The following is an 18,325-nucleotide window of genomic DNA, read 5'->3' on the forward strand; positions in this document are numbered from 1 at the left end:
CAAAGCCCTGTCAAGTACTAAGTTTGCACAAGTCTAATATTCTTTGGAGTTCATCTTTGCCTTAAATGGATTTATGATCATTTTTGTGAACAACGACCTCGTTATTTAAAAATTCATAAGGGAGACAGCTCATCGAATAGAGCAGGACACAGGGTTCAGGATATGACACTGTAACATAATTAAGTATGGAGAACAATACTGCCATAGGGCAAAAGTAACTCCTGAAATTCTGTTAGCCTCTGTGCACATTTGTCTTACAAAGAACATGCTTGCTCCTGATGAAAATTTGCTTTTTAATTCCTTCTAGACAGAATCACTGATACAATTGCTTCCATCTTATATCAAAATGAGTTATTCATAAGCCACATACTCTTGCGAATGATTCTAAAAGGCAAGTGATGTTTGATATTCTTAAGGTTTTATGTGACAAGTTAGCATTCCATGGGTATCCATAACAACAGTAAACTTAAATCCAGTGAGTAGGCGCCCTTAAGTCCAGACTAAGTATCCCTAAATGCCAAATGCCACAAGACTGCCACTTGGGAATGACTGTTTTTAGCCTCCAGAGTATGGATGGTGGGCACTCGAGTAGGAGCTTTATTACACTGTAGAAGAAAAGCTTTCTCCTTACTTTGTCCTCATCTGATATTGAGAAAAGAGCAAGAGGACAAATGTATAAGATTTGGAAACTGCCTCTTCCAGCTGTTCTGGCCTGAACTCTAGTTAATCTTGTGCAAGTTAAATTCTAACTATCATTAGATGGACCTATCACCTGCTGGGACCTGTCAAGCCTTGGATTAGTGCCGTCCCGGAAGTAAAGTTCTGTTCTTTGATATCCCAGGAGGAACTGTCATGCTCTAAGATCGGTAAATGAGATACAGAACTGGCTACAATTAGATCTTAATAAGTTCAATACAGAGTGTGTCACAGAATTTCAAATGTTGAAAGATTATCTTTTCAAATGTATGTATAATTATTCTGAGGACTTGCTTGCCTGTCAAAAACCTAATGCATTTGTTATGAGGATGAAACAGGAAAAACTCACAGGAGGACACGAACCACTACGCAGGATAGCTTCTAAGTTAAGAAGGGAATCTCCCAGGTGGTCCGGCAAACATAATATTCCTTATCTTTCCCGCCCACCCGAAAGTTCTAACACATATGCTTCAAAACCTCGTTGGTAGTTCAAGCCTGCTTAGAAGCTTTTAAGGCCTCGTGCCAGACTTCCGGTGTTTTCATAGATTTCTCTTGTTCAGTTATTGTCGCCTCCGAATTTGTCATTCTCTCATTCCACTCCAGCCTCCCTTCCTCTGTGCAATAAGCTTTTAGGGCATTCCATTCATGACTTTTCTTTCCCACCTAAAATACTGTCAGCAAACTGCCTAACGGAAATCCCTATAAAAGCGGTAAGAGAAAGTAAGGATACGTTACTGCCTATAAATCGAGCACTTCAAAGGCATTTGTTTTAATCACCACTTAAGACTTTCACCTACGAGAATTTGTGCGAAAGGAGATTCTTCTGGGAGGATAGCCCGGCTTCGTCTTCAGGTTTCAATCCCTAAATTTCCCATAAGTAAAAGAAACATCACTTCTTCCAAGAGTCCGCTGACACCTGTCTTCACCCGCAGGCGTTTCTCCTAACACTTTAAACGCTTTCTAGAACCTCAAACCGCCAAGTCGCTCCCCGGACCCAAGGTTTTGCACCAGTGACGCTGCAGGGTTTGCAGTTCTACTTCCCTAGGCACAAGCCCGCCCATCGGCGTCGAAGCCAACTCCTTACTGGTTCAGGTATGTGCTCGTCTCTGTAGCGAACCAATCAGAACCCACTTCTTACTCCTGGGATTTGGTAAACGGAAGAGACCTCTCCGGTCCTGGGAGTAGGCAGGGACCGTGGAAGAGTGACAGTTCGACTTTCCAATAGGCAGAGCCCTAGGACCTGCCCACGTCTGGTTCGGGGGTTAGAAAAGAGCGTCGATGCCGGCGGCAGTGATGAGTCCTAGGAGGCGCTGGCTGTTCGGCGGCTCGGAGGAGCGGCTGCTGCTGCTGCTGCTGCTGCTGCTGCTGGTAGCCCCTTTGCAGGTGAGTGGTTTTGTTTTAGAAAATGTTGCGAATGTTTCCATTTTTTAAGTGATGTGATGTTTTATTTTTGGGTGCAGGGAAGGCCAGTTTCTTTACTTTCTCTGGTTTACTCGTTGGTGGGAGTCTGGTGCCCACTCCAGCCCTCAAGCTGGGACCCTCACTTATCGCCCTGGTCCCTTTCCCTTGTCCCTTTCTCAGAATGAGCCTCACAGGCAGTCACAGTTCGGTTAACTGAGAGGAGGAGCCCGCTTTGGTAGTGCTGTCCTTATGGCAAGAATAGATAGAAGTTGGAGGGAAGAAAACTCTATCCTGGACATTTGAGGCACTGTGTGGCAGAGCCCTTTCAATAGGAAGATCGTCTGGAAGGCAGCAGGGCGATGCCGCTGTATTTGGGCTTTGGCAGACCTGGCCCTATCATTTTGTGTGGCAGACAGAAAAACTCGAATGCGGTGAAAAGAGAAGGAGGTGAATATATGCAGTGTTTTCATGTAGGAATCTGGAGCCAAATCACAAGTTCTTAGAACCACTAGAAATAAAAACAAGTGTATTTTCCTCTTTTCTAAGGGACAGGGGCTGGTATTACACTAGAGAAGGTCAATGAAATGCGTAATTGCAGTTAAGTTCACAGTTAAGCTTTAAAGAATAGTTGGTTATTAGCTAACTTATTATAACTCTCATTCCCCTACTGCCTCCCTTCCAAATTACGGAAGATCTTTAGCTTAACATAGGTTAGCTGACTAAATGCAGACTCCTTCCAAGGAGGGGAAAAAATCAAAAGCTAAGTTTCACCTGTAGGTACTAAAGTTTTTTTATAGTGAAAGCAGAACTCATGTCAATTTCTCTTTTATTTTTTATTTTTATTTTTTGAAACGGAGTCTCGCTCTGTCGCCCAGGCTGGAGTGACTGCAGTGGCTCGATCTCGGCTCACTGCAACCTCCGCCTCTCGGGTTCAAGCAATTCTCCTGCCTCAGCCTCCCAAGTAGCTGGGATTAACAAGCATAGGCCACCACGCCCGGCTAATTTTTGTATTTTTAGTAGAGACCGGGTTTCACCACGTTGGCCAGGCTGGTCTCGAACTCCTGACCTCAGGTAGTCTGCCCGCCTTGGCCTCCCAAAGTGCTGGGATTACAGGCATGAGCCACTGCGCCTGGCTTTGCCTGCCTGCCTGCCTGCCTGCCTGCCTGCCTGCCTTCCTTCCTTCCTTCCTTCCTTCCTTCCTTCCTTCCTTCCCTCCTTCCCTCCCTCCCTCTTTTCTTTCTTTTCTTGCTTTCTTGCTCTCTTGCTTTCTTTCGTTTTGAGACGGAGTTTCGCTCCTGTTGCCCACGCTGGAGTGCAATGGCGCGATCTCGGCTCACCACAACCTCCGCCTCCCCCATTCAATCCATTCTCCTGCCTCAGCCTCCCGAGTAGCAGGGATTACAGGCATGCGCCAACACGCCGGGCTAATTTTATATTTTTAGTAGAGACAGGGTTTCACCATGTTGGCCAGCCTGGTCTCAAACTCCTGACCTCAGGTGATATGCCTGCCTCGGCTTCCCAAAGTGCTAGGATTACAGGCGTGAGCCACTACGCCCGGCCTTCTTTTTTTTTTTAAACTGCCTCCCATAAGTCCAGGGAATAGCACTTTCTTAGCCATCTTTGTATTCCGGTAGCACCTCATATACCGCAGATGCTCCGCAGTTGGTGGTGAACTTTAGAGAAGCATGATTCCAACAGTGTCATAGTGGAAGGAGCTCTGAGTTAGAAATCAAGAACATTGGCTTTAGTCCTGAAGCTGTTACTATTTGTGTGATCTTAAACAAATCATTTCAACTGTGACTCTTAATTTTTGCATTTTTTTTTTTTTGAGACAGGGTCTTGCTCTGTTGCCCAGGCTGGAGTGCAGTGGCGCGATCTCTGCTCCCTGCAACCTCCACCTCTGCCTCCTGGGCTCAAGCGATCCTACCACCTCGAATTTTGTATCTTTAGAAAGCAGATGTTGCTTTGCATTAAATTATATCTGAAGTATAAACTCTGTATTAAAAGTCGTTTTAAAGTAAAAATGATCAGTACACAAGCAGAGTCTCATTGCAGTAAATTCTGTGCCATCTAGTAGCAAGTAAAAGTTCCCAACTTCAAGGATATATTCTTGTTTTTTAATTTTTAATTTGTGTGGGTACCTAGTAGGTGTATATATTTATGGGTTACATGAGATATTTTGACATAGGCATACAGTGCTATTACATCAGAGTAAATAGGGTAGCTGTCACCAAAAGCATTTATCCTTTGTGTTTCTAACAGTACAATTATACTCTTTTAGTTATTTGAAAATTTATAATTAAATTATTTTTTACTATAGTCACCCTGTTGTGCTAGCAAATACTAGGTCTTATTTATCTTCCTATTTTTGTCCCCATTACAAGGATATACTCTTTTGTGTTCATATTTAAACCAAACCAGATTATTGTAGAAAATTTGGAGCATACAGAAGTATAATGTGGCAGAAAAATGTCACTTAGAAGCAACCACTGTTAGTGTTTGGGTAGAGCTTTTAATCTTTCTTCCTCTTTTGCCTTCTATGGTTGGTTGAGATTAAGAGGCACATTTAAAGTAATGATTGGTGCACCTAAATTCACTGGGCCTTCATCTTTGTGTGTCTAGTGCCTGAAGAACAGAGGTCACAAAAATGTTTGAACCGAATGGTTTCTTGAAACATCCTTGGAATAAAATCTGATATGAAAGATGTTTATATGGGTGGCAGAACAAAAGAGGACAAGAAGTATTACTTAATAACAAAACCCTTCTGCTGAAATTTGGCCACAAATATGAGGAAAACATACTGTGTAAAATATAAATTAAATGTTAACCACTTCATTAAAGCATTTGGATGGCAGAATATTAGTACTTGGTAAGCTTCTGAGACTGTATCTTACCATCACCTTCCATCCTACAATATTTGATTGCATTCCTCCTTCCACTACCTAATTCAAGCATTTCCCCTCTAATTCCTCCCTTCATTTTACTTTATTCCCAGTTTTTGCTTCTGCTCATATCATCGGCAAGGTAGGATTGCTTTCACAGGCCTGAGATCTGTGCCATTATTTATGAGTTAGTCAAAGTCTGCTCCATTCTACCTCTCACTTTTTGGTAGAGTGCTTTACCATAATCTCATTTAATCTTCCTAATAGCCCCCTGAGAGCTGTCGTTTCATGATCCTCATCTTTATAGATATGGAACCTGAGGTTCAAAGAATTTAAATAACTTACTTAAGATCACATTGTCAGTAAGTAGCAGAGCTGGGCTCATATCTAGGTTGTTTTTACTTTAGACTTTTAGGATTTGGTGGAAACAATTTGTGTTGATAAAAGCTACTACCCTGGGGAAGACAAAGACCAGAGATAGGAAGGAGGGGTCTGTCATGAGTGGGTGTTGTCCACAATGATGATGCCATGAAGGCTGGAACATGCAACATGCCCTGAGCAAATTCACGTCTCCTTACACATGTATATCTCTTTCCTGCGAGTAGGGATCTGCCTGGTATGGCTGGTTATTCTTGTAACAAGCAATCAGTAGGAAATATTAGTAGATGTAAGATTGGTGAATGAGAGGGTTTTAGTGTCTGGAAAACGTGGGTTTAGTGTCTGGAAAAAGTGAGTGGTAACGTTTGCTCCTGGTAAAAAGGTATTCTTATAACTGCAAGTACAGATGAAAAAGTTTCTACAAAGCCTTAGGAAAAGTAATAGACCATGGAACACTTTTAGGTACAGCTGTGTTTGAACATCTAATAGTGAACTTGATATGGGGGAAGGCAGTTTGTTAAGACAGTAAAAGCCTTAAGGAACTAAGCCCCAGATTTCATTTCCCTTGAGAACTGTCCCTTTTTAATTTGTTAGAGACATGGTTCTTTTTCTCTGTCCTCAAATAATAGCCCATCTTACTATAAAGTTAGATTCCTATTGCAGTGGGGATTAAAAGTTGCTCAAAGCCACACAATAAGGGTTTGGACCAAGGAAAACATCATCTAAGTGTCTAGGATAGCACTTGACTATTTAATATTTAAATGTGAGCTTTGAATCTAAGTGACTCTGGTTCTATTTGTCTTATTTTATATAACTTCAACATTACATTGCTGATAAAATTTCTTGCTCAAACATTGGAAATACAAGAAAACTAGGTTTTAAGTTGGACTTTACCCTGTAGTTTGTTCTGCTTGTCCGTGAGTTGTACCACTAGGGTCTTAGGCATTATTAATTTTCAAACACGTGAGGAAGGGAGGAAGCAAAGTCCCAGGAGTGTCAGTTTGGAAGACAGGATGAGCCTCAGTTATGGGGAGTACTTATAACAGAGGAGCCTCAGTTATGGGAGAAATATAATGTGAAATTATATTTCACATAATTTCATATGTGGAATTATATAGTTGAAGGAAGGAGTAGGAAGCAGCAGCAGATGATCATGCTACATTTGTTGAAAGTACTTAGGGATCTCGAAAATATTAGAGGGGTAACCTTAGTAAATGCAGTGCCTTGCAAGTACATCATTCCCCTATCTACAGTCCCTGTCTTGGCAAAAAGAATGCTAATCTTGAGTCATAATTTTATGTTTCAATTTTATGGTGGCATTTATGGAAAGAATATTCTTTGCTTTATAGCTATCTTAGATGGAATTCCTATACATTTATAGTGAAAGGTCTTTGAAAGTTATAAGTCACCTGCAAAGTGTGTTCTTTGCATCACCGATTTGTTTATTGTCAAAGCAATTACGTAGCACCTACTCCTGAGCAAGTATACATTCACCTGAAGTGTGAGGCACTATGGGGCAATTTATGAAGATGTCTAATGGGGTCAAGTGTGTCAAAATGACACGTGGTATTTTTGAAGGAGATTAACAGGATGAATCCCGTAGTTTTCCCCTATGGTTCTATCTTGAACCCATTCCTAAATAATTTAGTTAAGCAGAAGTCAAGTACTCAGACTGATTTAAATGTCCTCACTATGGCCTTCTATGAGGAATAAAAACAATTATGAATGGGATTCCATTACTCATGGTACTTGCCGTTCTGGCCAAGAATAAAATCTAGTGATTTCATAATGTTGGGATTATTCTATGACGGGATGCTTAAAGGTTAAAGATGCTGCTGTCATTAGTAGATCTAAGTGTGGGATCCAGCTAGGGCAAGATCGACATATTGAGGCCTTCTGGCCTATACCTTTTTAAAGAAATTTTACGTTTTTAATTTTAAATTATGGGTGCATAATAGTTGTATATATTTATAGGTATATGTGATATTTTGGTACAGGTGTACAATATGTAATGATCAAATCAGGTTTATTGATTTACCTCATGCATTTGTCTATTACCTCATGGATTTATCTATTTTTTTTTGTTTTGGGAACGTTCTAATTCCATTATTTTAGTTATTTTTAAAATGCAGTAAATTATTATCACCCTATTGTGCTACAGAATACTAGATCTTATTTGTTCTAACTATAGTTTTGTATCTGTTAACCATCCTCACTTTAATCTCCCTGCTCCTGTTACCATTCCCTGCCTCTGGCAACCATAATTCTGCTATTGCGATATGTTCAGTTTTCAAAATTGTTAGCTCCCACATGTGATTGAAAACATGTGAAATTAATCTTTCCATGCCTGACTTCTTTCACCTAACCTTATGCTCTCCAGTTCCATCCATGTTATTGTGAATGACAGGGTTTCATTCTTTTTATGGCTGAATAATATTCCACTGTATACATGTGCCAATTTTTCTTTATCCGTTCATCTGTTGATGGGCACTTAGATTGCTTCCATATCTTGGCTATTGTGAATAGTGGTGCAATAAACATAGAGTGCAGATATCTCTTCAGTATACTTATTTTCTTTCTTTTGGATGTATACCCAGTGGTGGGCTTGCTGGATCATATGTCTACTGCCTGTTTTTGAACAGCCCACAAACTATGCATGGGTTTTACATGTAAAATGGTTGAAATAAATTAGTATTTCATGTGCATGAAAATTATATGAAATTCTAATTTCAGTGTCCAGATGTAAAGTTTTATTGAAACAGATTTATCCACTTATGTATTACGTATGGTGGCTTTCAGCTGCAATGGCAGAATGATACAATTGTGCCTAATTATGGCAGAGACCAGTGTAGCCTAGAAAGCCTAAAAAATTTGCTATTTGGTGGTTTACAGAAAAAGTTGCTAATATCTGAGCTAAGCTGTAGTGTCTTTCACATTTATCTCCTTCATCTCACTTAAACAGCCATCGTCCTGGTCCAAGTCTTTATCCTGTGTTACCAGAATTATTGCAAAAACCTCTCAGCTAGTGTTCATACTCCTGGGTTTTCTGGTCTATCTCTGTATGTAAGTGCTGCCTGATCCTGCTAAAATGCATGCTAACTAGACTTTTAATGATGTCCCAATATGTATAGAAAAACAAGGCCTTTTTTGGGTCATTATTTGTTCTTATCTTTCTAGGCTAGTCTCCTCCTGCTTCCTTGTTATATCCTGTACTTAAGAGTGGCCATATAATTTTCCAAATGGGACACTTAAGTGTGAAAGGGGCCCTAGTAGTAATTATGTTGGGGAAACAGGCCTAAGACAATACTGTTCTGTAATAATGATGCATGTGCATCTTTCTCCTAACTACCCTCTCTGTCCTGACCTTGCTGAAAGAATGCTAATCTTGAACCATAACTTCAATTTTATGGAAAGAATATTTTTTGCCTATTAGGCAAATCAGGATGTGTGGTTACTCTAGCTATACTCCAGCCAGTTTGAATGGGCTCACCATTTTCCATATGTGCCTGCTCCTTTGCCTTCACTCACTGTTCCCCTAGATTGTAATTCATTTACTTTTTTCTGTAAATCTAAACTTTGCCTTTCCAAATCCAGCTTAAAAAGTACTGTGTCCACGAAGCCTTACTCAGAAATATTCTCTCCCTTCCCACCTTTTACTAATGAAGTGCTTTCTCATGGTGTGAATTACTTTGAGTTTTAGACACACATACACACACACACGTACTGAAGACGTAATTCTTGTTGGATTACATATTCCTCATAGGCCTAGCATTGGGCTATCCCTAAATGGAATGTGCAAAATGTTTGAAGAATGAATTAATTGGTCAGGCTAGGGAGACTGAGTATTTGGGGCTTTCAATTTATGAGTCATCCATTTTAATGTGATTAAAGCAGTGAGAAAAGGATTTCCAAGAACTGAAGACTTAGCCTCAGGTTTCAACGTGATGGTGTAGCAAAATGGTTCAGGACATAGATACAGACTTCTTGAGACTAAATTCCAGCTCTGCCATTTACAGCCTCTGTTACGTTGGGCAAGTTAACCTCTCCTCCTGTTTCTTCATCTGTAAAATGGGAGTAAACATAGTAGCCACTCCATAGAATGGCGGTTGAGGATTCACAGTGCCAGGTAACATTGAAGTAACATTCATAGGTGAGCACTCTGTGAATGTTGGCTACTGTGACTAATATGATCGTCTTCATAGTACTCTCACAGGTAGGTAAGAAAATGCAGAGACCCAAGACCGAGATGTAATCATAGAAGAGCTGGAGGAAATGCTACACCAAAATCTTAGTGGGTTTTTTTTCTTGATGGAAGTAGTCTGTTTTAGAGAAGTCATGGAGAAGATGATCTCCACTTAGTAAGAAGTAACTAACCTGCAGTCTTTTGAGACACCTTTTCAGTAGAGTGGGCAAGGCACGAGTCAGGTGTCAGGAAACTAAAAAAGGAATGGCGAGAAGGGAAGGTAAATGGACAAGAGGAAGGGGAGGGGGGATAAGATACAGAGTTGTATAAAGGATGTTTGCTTAGTAAACTTTTCTTCAAGCCAGATCACACTTTAAAAAGGAGGACACCCTGGGGGATAATTCAATAACCTATGTGGTTTGTTTTTTTTTTTTTAGCATGATGTAAATTATTGATTAAAATCAGTACTTAATGTAAGTGCCAGTAACTTTTGCTATGGGATAAATGAGAAACCAGGTGCATGTTGGTGAGCTTTTATGAAAAACAAAACAAAACAAAAAAAATAAAGCTCGAGGTTGAAAAGGAATCGTTTTTAATTTGGGGTGGGGAGTATATATTCTTAGTAAAGTTCCTCTTTATAAGTTGGGGTGACTATCGCCTGGCTTACTTTGCGCCTTGAGGTTTTTCTCAAGAGTACTAATAAGCCGAGCCCTCCTTCATGCTCACCTTGTTCGTTTGCATTTTATGAAATGGCTGCCTGGGTTTGGAAGGACAAGTTGGGACTGGAGATGCCCCTGTGAAGTGAAGCCAAGTAAGCTAAGATCCTCAAACCACGACTCTAATATCTCCAGTGGTGGGTTGAAGGCAGAAAACCAGGGTTTCAGTTCCAGTTTGCCATTTACTGGCCATATGTTTTTGGACAAGTCAATCAGACTCTCCATTTTTTTTTTTCTGTGAAGATTATGGCCATCCATGAGTATACTAAACTTATAGTACAAAAGTACAAGGTACAAAACTATAATGGAGTACAATCCAGTCATTTCTGTCTGACTTAGATTCAGTCAGCACACCTACCGAGTGCCTCGTATGTACCAAGTGATGTGCTAGGTTCTAGAGATACAGCAGTAAGACCTGCCTTGATGCCACTTACAGTCTTACAGGGTACATAGCCATTGAACAGGTAATATATCGCAAGGGATCCATTGCAGGTGCACCAAAGGTGGTTAAGCAGGATGCTCTAGGAGTAGGTCAGCAGGCCTGAACTACTTCCAATGAGTGAAGAGCAAGGGAGAGAAGTCTGTCTAAAGCAGGGGTTCTCAAAACATGGTCCTTGGACCAGCCATGTCACCATCACCTGAGGACTTGCTAGAAATGCATATTCACAGTCCCACCCCAGACCTACTAAATCAGGCTCTGAAAGTGGGCTCAAGCAATCTGTTTAATGTGATTTTGATGCACATTAAAGTTTGAGAACCACTGACCTGGAGGAACTAACATTTAAGCTGAGCTCTAAAGCTGCATGATCTAGTGTGGTAGCCACTGGTCACATGTGGCTATGGAGCACTTGAAATGTGGCTGGCTCACACTGAGATGTGTTTTCATTATAAAATACACACCAGATTCCAAAGACATACTATGAAAAAAAGAATGTAAACTGCCTTATTAATAATTTTTGTGTGGATCATGTGTTAGAATTGTATTAGTTCTCATGCTGCTAATAAAACATATCAGAGACTGGGTAATTTATAAAGGAAAGAGGTTTAATTGATTCACAGTTCAGCATGGCTGGAGAGGCCTCAGGAAGCTTACAATCATGGTGGAATGGGAAGCAAACATGTTCTTCACATGGTGGCAGCAAGGAGAAATATAAGTGAAGTGGGGGCAAAGCTTATAAAACCATCAGATCTCGTGAGAACTCACTTTCTATCATGAGAACAGCATGAAGGTAACTGCCCCCATAAGTCAATTACCTCCCACTGGGTCCCTCTCATGACACATGGGGATTATGGGAACTTCAAGACGAAATTTGGTTGAGGACACAAAGCCAAACCATATCATTCCACCCTGGCCCCTCCCAAATCTCATGTCCTCACATTTCAAAACATAATCATGCCCTTTCCAACAGTCCCCCACAGTCTTAGCTCATTCCAGCATTACCCAAAAGTCCAAATCCAAAGTCTCATCTGAGACAAGGCAAGCCCTCTCTGCCTATGAGCCGAGAAAATTGAAAGCAAGTTAGTTACTTCCTAGATACAATGGGGGTACAGGCATTGGGTAAATACACCTGTTCCAAATGGGAGAAATTGGCCAAAACAAAGGGGGTACAGCAGGCCCCATACAAGTCTGAAATCCAATAGAGCAGTCATTATACCTTTAAAGTTCCAAAATGATCTCCTTTGACTCCATGTCTGAATGATAACTTTTGGACCTATAGGATTAAATACAAGATTACAATTTATTCCACCTATTTCTTTTTACTTTTTCATGTGGCTTGTAGAAAATTTAAAACTTCATTGTGCCTCGCATTATATCTTGATTGGACACAACTGATCTAAAGGATGACTAGAGCTTAACCTAAAGCAGGGTGGGACTGAAGTGGCAATGGAGAGAAGAGATGAAGGGTGAGTGTTCTGCATGGGGTAGAGTGTGTCCAAAACTACTGAGGCAAGAAAGAACCTGACATGCTCAAGGAAATAAAACCAAAGCCTTGTAGGTCTACATGAAGGATTCTGAACATTTTCCTAAGACCAATAGGAAGAATTGAAGGTTTAAAATAAGATCAATTTTCAAGGAGTTTAATTGTTAGTTTGCAGTTAATAAATGAGGGCAAGAGAACTTCAACTGAATATAGCACGACTTTCAACACTGAAGCTCCCCAACTCCCCAGGATGGTGGGGGAGGGGCAGTTTGGTCAGCAGAGGAAGCAGGACGCTGCCCATCACGTGACCCTAACCCTAGGGTATGAGGCATGAGCACCCCCTACTAGAGAGAGAAGCAGTGTCACCTGGGAAGAGGTAGTTTTCAGTTCAGTTCTTTTTCAGCACAATTGATGCTCAAAGCTGAGTGGGAGTTTGAAGACAGAGCTAGGAATTCTGCAGGGCACCAGCAAATGGTTTGGGGAGGGAGGGCTCTAAAGGTGGGTCAGGGAGAAGGAAGCCCAGAGCATTATGGGGATTAGAGGGTCTGTCATTTGAAAGGCTGTGTTGGACAATAACAGGAAAGCTGGTTAAGTGGTCCAGATGCTTGGGTTCTGTCTGCTGGGGTATGGTGGCTGCATCATTTATCTGTGGCCTAGGGGAGGTTTCCCTTTAAGTCAGAGGTCATAAGCTAGCAGCTGTGATCTAGCCTGCAGAAGAAATGTTTTGTTTCACTCACATTTTACAAATGTACATTAGTTGCTAATATTTAAATCAGATATCAGATAAAAATACGTTTTCTTTTTTTTTTTTTAATTGGAAGATCTAGAAACCTCAATTGCTCAGTATCACAGGGCAGTGGACTGGAGCTACGTAATAAGTTCTCCTTTTATTTTTTACATGAATTTTTAGGAGGTTTTGAAAGGATTGTTTTAACTTTTTTTAAAAAATGACATCTACTTACTTAAAGGTTCTCTGTGGTCTGACTCTGGGTCTTGCATTCACCCTAGTCTTTGGTGTCAGCAATCCCATCTTCTTTTTGTTTTCCAGAAAAGTTCTAAGAACAGTGCTGTTGGCTCAATGAGATGAGGTTATAGGAAAGCTTTTACTGTTTACACAAGAGTTGCCTCCTTCAGAGAAGCATGCATATTCCTTGCAGTTCACGGTGCCCATCACTCCCCATAGTCCAGCTGCACTCTGCTTCACACAGCTGCCTGGCCATTGTAGGAATTTGAGTTTGCAATCCATGCCTTAAACTTTAAATCACACTGGCTACAGCGTTGTGTATTTCTTGGTAAACACTGGGTAAATCAGCTCCAGTGGATGTTGATAGAAGTGATAGAAGTTTTTATGTTTGCAAGCTAATCCTCAGCAGTTTCTTTGTAAATATGCAGCAGTTAGTTAAGTGGGAAAAGTCTGTTGGTAGTACTAGGGAGGAGAGAGGAAAGTGACCTTTTGTTTTCCTGAGATAGATATACTAATTTAGTGCTTTATCATATATTCACCTGTGTAAATGTATTCCCGTGCTTCAGAGTGAGGGAAGGATGTGTATTTGCATAGTTTCTGTGTCTGCAGTACTGTTCCTCTGTTCTGGGGTGTGTGTGTGTGTGTGTGTGTGTGTGTGTATTTTTTCAGTAAAAAGAAAACAGAACTTTTTTTTAATGCAGTAAGCAAATACAGGAGGATAAGAGCACAAAGCTTGGTGGTGGGTGCCTGAGTGTCCATGTTGCTATTGCTACATTGTTTTGTCCCCTTGGTGTAGTTTATAATCAAAAGATGGTGGAAAGGTGCTTCTGTCTACAAAATTTGTCTAACCATGCCCTTCTTTAACTGAAGAGAGAACGGCTTCATTAGCTTATGGAGGCTTCTCACTTGACAAGATAAACTGAGAGTGAAGGTAGAGCAACAGTTGATACCTTCTTTTTTCTCCATCCCCCTCCTCTGCTACCACTAACAAAACAAAATGATAGATGGTTACAAAGGGTAGATACAGTTTTTGATAGATCTCAGGCTTCTACTACTTGGTGGATTGGGGCTTTGTAAAGAAACAATGCAAAAATATCTTCCATTTGCAAATTAACATATACACACCCCTCCGTGTGTATGTGTGTGTGTGTGTGTGTGTGTGTGTGTGTGTGTATGTGTGTATTTATCGTTTGGTTTCTTGCAGGTGAGGGGCTCTGAAGCTTGAACTTTGTTAGACTCATGACTATTCTGCCCCTGGGCACAGGCAGTCATCTGGCAAAACACTCCCTAGATACCTTTTGTTCCCTTCTCTGTTCTGCCACCCCGATGCCCCTTCTGTGCTAAGGACAGAGACATTGGGCTCCCTCCCGGGGAATTCTCAGCTCTGTGGGATGCTCTCACCTGGGTCCTGAGCCTAGGCTCCTCTGGTTCCCTGGCACTTCCCTGCTCCACATGCACAGCAACCTGGTACTTAGCAAGGAAGGAGAATCATCATCCTAACTGCTGTAGCCTTTCAACTTCAGCCATGCACCACCTAATGATGTTTCAGTCAAGCATGGATCGCGTGTATGATGGTGACCCTGTAAGATGGCAATGGAGCATATATAGACATCTGATATGTGGCACTTGACATTGGCATTGCAGATCGAGTAGGGGAAATGACTGATATTCATTAATTGTGCTGGGATACTTGGTTTTCCATATGAAAAAATATACATAAGTAAAATTATGTATACCATCTAGGTTTGTGTAAGTACATTCTATGTTGTTTGCCCGATGAAATCACCTAATGATGCATTTGCCAGAACATATTGCCTTCATTAAGCAATACATGACGGTACTTGCATATCACCTCAATTTGATTTCTTCCCTTAAGTCCTCTGTTTGCCTTCCATTGAAATATAAAGCCTTATTTTAAAGACTGTTTTCCCTTCAGAATCTCTAGGAATTACTAAAGAAAGGTGGAAACTGATCTAGATTCCAATCAATTTTGCCATTGATTGTTATTTTACTGTGGGTGACTCACAGTTTAAGTGGGACAGAAAATCTCCAGTTAATGGAAGTTGCCAAGAGTGGCAGAAGACCAGGCCTTAGTTCTCGTATAATCTTTACAACCCAGTGTGCAAAAACACTGGAGCGGAGATGGAGACGCCGGGCATGTAAACCAAGCATGTGTCAGTGCAGTTGTGTCCACCACAAGGAGAGAGAGGCAGACCGAGCAGCCGTGTCAGCAGATTCTCCGAGGACAGAGTGGGCCCAGCAGATCTTCAGGCCAGCAGCTTAAATGTAAGGAGTTCAGCATAGCTTGAGAGTTGCTGGTCTCCCTTTACTAGATTCTCCCCCTGCTGAGATGTAGCTGGTGTGTGTAGGATATCTGGAGGGCTGGGGAGGAGGAGGCGTGGCCTCTTTATCAGTGTGGTTCCTCTCACTCCTACAGACCAGATCTGTTTGTACAGGCAGCATCCCTCAGCTGCTTGCATTTGATAGCTTATTTTGCATCTGGATTTATTCCTGCTGAAAACTATCTTCAGGCAGGTGCAAGATTATTTAGGTGCATACCATATTTGGTGTTAGTGTCTCTTTAAATCATTTTTAATTTGTCTGAATGTTGAACTGATGTGTTTTGCATACCTTAGATTTTCTAGTGTGTGATGTAGCCTGTGGCATTGAAGAGCTAGTTGCCACCAGCCAGTGATACATGCCAGATATATGCAGTGGTGCATTGAAATAACTTGTTTAATAACTTCTATATTATTCTAATAATATAAGAATGTGAGACTGGTAAATACTTCTTTTTCCACCACAGGAAAACAAAGTGAAAAGGACGCCTTCAGTGTAGAGTCAGCTGCTGGGAGCTGGGAGTTCCCCGCTACTAGTCATTCTTTCAGACGTCTGTAACTCATTATATTAAGTCCTTTCTACTGTAAGCACAAATTGCCTTTGTATCTGGCAGAAACACAGCATGCCATTAGAATGAAGTGTTTTGTTATTTTATGTCATACAGTTAACATGCTATCCAAACATCAGAAAAAAGTCAACTAGGTTCCCTGTAATGAATTATTAATATCTATAGAATATGCCTGTATGTGTCCCAGTGTATGAGTTATCACATTTCTGACTGTTCAAAGGGATTTCAGTTTCTTTTAGAAATTGGGTGTTGTAAAACTCTTTCTATCCCTAGGTGGTCAGTTGAATGAAGAATATAACTTAGCCTTGTTCTTGTCTTTCTAGATGTATTGCTGTCCTTGAATATTAGCCCATTTGAAAACGCCTGGGAAGTTCAGCCATCAGTATGTCCAAGTACAAACTTATTATGTTAAGACATGGAGAGGGTGCTTGGAATAAGGAGAACACGTTTTGTAGCTGTGCGTGGATCGCAGAAATCAAACAGTGAACGTGGCATGAGAAGCTCGGAACTGTGGGAAGCAACTCAAAGCATAAACGTTGAGTTTGATCTTGTATTCACTCTGTCCTTAATCGAATCCATTCACCACGCGCTGCTGATCCGTGGAAGAGGCCTAGGGCCAGAATGGGTGCCCGTGGAAAGTCCTGGCGTCTAAATGAGCGTCACTATGGGCCTTGATCGGTCTCAACAGGGAGCAGAATGGCTACTGAATTCACTCGTGAAGACAAGTTGAGGCTCTGGGAGAAAGCTACAACTGTTAACGCCCACCTCCCATTGGAAGAGTCTCATCCTTTACTACCACGAAAAATTCTACAACGACCCGGATATAAAGTATGTGATGTGCCCTTGATCAACTGCCACGGTCTGAAGCTAAAGGGATGTCTGGAAAGACTCCGTTCCCTTATTGGAAATGAAAGATTGCTCCTGAAGTCTTACGTTGCGCAAACCATTCCTGATAGTCTGCCTCATGGAAATAAGCTATAGGGCACTCCTAAAACACGCTGGAAGGTACCAGCGTGTATTAGGTTGCCAAGTGTGATATCTGGGCCTTAATCTAGAAATTAAGCTAATGATGCCCTAGTTACACAATAGACTCTCCTTCTCTATCCCCCTTTGTCACTTCAGATTTAAGAATCATCTTGTTCTAGAAATCAGATCTCTTGTGCGTTTTCTGCTCCCGTTACCCGAAGCAGCAGTTTTCAGACTTTAGCAAGCATCAGAGTCACCTGGAGAGGTTGGTGTATCACAGGCTCTGGGTCCCACCCTCCAAGTTTCGGAAGCAGTAGGTCTGGGGTGCACCCTGAGAATCTGCATTTCTTAGAAGCGTTAGGTGATGCTGATACTGCTGATTGGGGTTCCACACTTTGAGAAGCACTGGTCTAAAGGACTGTATGGCTTGTTGTAGTGAAATGAAAGGAAGCTAGGAAAGGAAGGAATTGTTGAAACGGCCTTGAAAGTAAATCTGAGTTTTTCAAGTTGAGTAAATTATCTAGACTTCAGTTTTGCTCACGTTCTTCCAACTTTAAACAATGATTGCTGTGTTTCCAGACGTAGGTTTCCTGAGCAGTTCTTTTGTTTCACTCCTCTTTTCAGAGCAGGTTTAGTCATTGACTGGAAGAAAGTTAGGGGGAAGGAAACTAAAAGCATAGTTGGTTTATGTATTTATCTTGACTCTCCATTTTTGGAAATCAGTGCCATAATTTTAACTACTTTGTCGTGTTCTACATGTATACTAAAACATATTGTATTGTTACCTTCTTTTTAAGTAACATGAACCAAATGAACTCTTTTGAGAATTCAGGTTCACCGGTTTTGAGCATCAGTGATTGCACTGTGACCCCTTCTGGATTTCTGACTGTTCTGCGGATTTCTCGTTTCCCTCTCTGTCTCCACTCATCCCAGATGATTGTGGTTTTTGCCTGATATGCCCTATCTGGTGTTTTCCTGCCTTTCATCACTGTCAGCAGTTAGCTTACTGGTAATAAATAGAAGACATTTCTCCACCATTCCTTTTCATTCCGCTTGAATCTTCTATAGAGAGGCTGTGACAAATAAAAAGGCTGACCTTGTATGTGAAATAAGTAGAAATAGATTATTAGTTAAAAATGAAGTAATCTTTAGCATGTGATTATTTTCCCCTGATTTTTATAACATGACCAAGAACTAAATCATTACTTGTATAGCTGACATCCATTAGTCATGCAGAGACCTAAAATCTACAGACAATTAGATACTAAAATTTTATTGGCTAGACGTGGCACTTGATATGTATGTGTGT

At 41.1% G+C, this 18,325-nt stretch overlaps 1 long non-coding RNA gene across 1 annotated transcript; it reads left to right on the plus strand.

Annotated features, from left to right (window-relative positions):
- Window positions 1-1,388: 1,388 nt before the first annotated feature.
- On the plus strand, window positions 1,389-16,567 carry LOC108539197 (uncharacterized). The gene is made up of 3 exons (XR_001888301.1): window positions 1,389-1,788; window positions 1,922-2,079; window positions 16,374-16,567. It is a non-coding gene; the product is annotated as an uncharacterized LOC108539197 (long non-coding RNA).
- The last annotated feature ends 1,758 nt before the right edge of the window (window positions 16,568-18,325 follow it).

The sequence above is a fragment of the Rhinopithecus bieti genome, unplaced genomic scaffold, assembly GCF_001698545.2.
Source record: "Rhinopithecus bieti isolate Rb0 unplaced genomic scaffold, ASM169854v2 scaffold_17275, whole genome shotgun sequence".
Lineage (NCBI taxonomy): Eukaryota > Metazoa > Chordata > Mammalia > Primates > Cercopithecidae > Rhinopithecus > Rhinopithecus bieti.